Here is a 2,500-nt window from a genome sequence, read left to right as displayed (position 1 = left end):
TATTGTTGCTATGCTGGAGAAGCTGTTTACAGTTCAGACAGACAGACAGACACAGACAGACAGACAGACAGACAGACAGACAGGAAGACAAACAGACAGACACAGACAGACAGACACACAGACACAGACAGACAGACAAACACAGACAGACAGACAGACAGAGACAGACAGACAGACAGACAGACAGGAAGACAAACAGACAGACACAGACAGACAGACAGACAGACACAGACAGACAGACACAGACAGACAGACAGGAAGACAAACAGACAGACAGACAGACACAGACAGACACAGACAGACAGACAGACAGACAGACAGACAGACACAGACAGACAGACAGACAGACAGACACAGACAGACAGACAGACAGACACAGACAGACACAGACAGACAGACAGACACAGACAGACACAGACAGACAGAGACACACAGACACACAGACAGACAGACAGACAGACACAGACAGACAGACAGACAGACACAGACAGACAGACACAGACAGACAGAGACAGACAGACAGACAGACAAACAGACAGAGACAGACAGACACACACACAGACAGACAGACAGACAGACAGACACAGACACACACACACACACACACACACAGACAGACAGACAGACAGACAGACAGGTCTGGTGTGTGCTGTGATCACTCTCCCTATTATCACTGTCTCTCATTCCAACTGTTCAATCCAGGCCAAACAAAGAAAAAGATAATTCCACTCCTTCATTCGTTTGTGTTGTTTTCCTGAGAAGATGTTCCTCTTATTCTCACAGGCGTTTTTCATCCCTCTCTCATTCCGCCTACTTCCCTCTGACAGACTTGGGTGCGTGCGTCTGCAGTGATCACCATCCTGGGCTTTTCATCACTCAGTCAAAGGAGGTTGTTGTTGTTGTTATTGTTGTTGTTGTTGTTGTTGTTGTTGTTGCCTTGATGTGGGTAATTAACCAGCCATCTCTCTGCTGTTACCCTGCTGTCACGTTGTCACCAGACTCTCCTCATTAACACTTAATCAGCCATGAGGGTCATTTGACCCCCTGTGAGTAAGAAAAAGTGTTGTATCTTTGCACTCGATCAAATTTCAGCACCCTCCTTTGATGACTTTTCCTAGATATGTGCGTTCTACCACCCAGTATCCTTACATTTTCAATATCACTTCAGGATAAGCTAGTATAAAGCTATTTTGCAGTTTTTCTGTGTAGGAAGCAGGCTAATTTACAAGCAGCCAACTAGTGGTCGTTGTGTGTAAATAGCAGGTTAGAATTGTAAACATTTGACCCCCCGGCTCTTTTAGTAGGTAAAAAGGGTGTTTTAGTGTTAGCACACCTGTGCTTTTAACCCAGTGGGACGTCAACCATCTTTTCATCCCCCTTGTACTCTCTACTTCTTTCTCTACTGTAAATAAATAATACTACAAACATAATAATAATCATAATAATCATAATAATCATAATTTGAATACGGGTAGGACATGATAAGCTTAGGCTTCATCGTTATTAGTTATTCGGTTATGTTCGAAATAAAGATTAATTAATTAATTCATTCATTCGATAATAATAATAATAATAATAATAATAATAAATAGTAATTTCTTTACAAAAAAAACGTAGTAAGCTTTACTTTAAAAACGTATTCTGCATTGTGACTGCCCATGGCCCCTGGCCCTAGCATAGAGGCCCCTAAGGGCCCAACCATCGGTTCTCAAGGCTACAATACATTCCTGACTTGTTAACAGATCGTTTAAGGATTTTAATTTCAGCTTCCTGTGTCCACAGTGGTTTAAGGGATATAGGGGCTGTTTTGCAGCGTCAAATTATTTGTGACTCATCCACATCCACAGACGCAAAAACCTCCTGGTCTTAATGGTTTTAATGGTCTTAATGGTTTTAATGGTGAACCTGCTTTGGAACAGGTGGTGAAGCAGCCGGGTATTTACTGTTAAGTAAAAGCTGCTGTGAGGTATAATTCGTTTGAAGGTGTATTCAGGTCAAGAATAGCAGGCTGCCAATAACAGACACACACACATACACACACACACACACAAACACACACACACACATACACACACATACACACGCACGCACACACACACATACACGCACATACTCACACACACACGCATATACTCACACACACACACAGGCACACACACATCAGATACCCTCCCCACACACACACCCCCCACCCCCCCCCACACACACAGACATTCATCCTTCTAGATTAGTCCTTAATCCGTCCTTCTGTGCAGACGTATTGTGATCTTTCCCTGACAGACGACCGTACTGTAAGCACTGACAAGTCTATCGTCTGCGCCTCAGCAATTAGCCCGTCCCGCTCTGCTCTCCCAGCGTTTAGACCGATCCTTAGACTGACAGCCCTGCCTGGCTCTGTTCTCGCCTGTCAGTTTGATAACAGGCCACAGATAGCCAGGGTACACACACACACCAGCACACATGCACACACACACACACACACACACAGACACACACAGAT

The 2,500-nt window shown here is 44.2% G+C and overlaps 1 protein-coding gene across 1 annotated transcript in view; it reads left to right on the top strand.

Moving 5' to 3' along the window:
• Positions 1-2,500, top strand: part of LOC308169433 (pyruvate carboxylase, mitochondrial-like) — a 212,860-nt gene that overhangs the window by 201,431 nt on the left and 8,929 nt on the right. The gene's annotated exons all lie outside the window — the stretch shown is intronic.

This window comes from Nansenia antarctica (assembly GCF_963989245.1).
Source record: "Nansenia antarctica genome assembly, chromosome: 13".
NCBI lineage: Eukaryota > Metazoa > Chordata > Actinopteri > Argentiniformes > Microstomatidae > Nansenia > Nansenia antarctica.
This window is presented reverse-complemented; position numbering and strand designations above follow the sequence as displayed.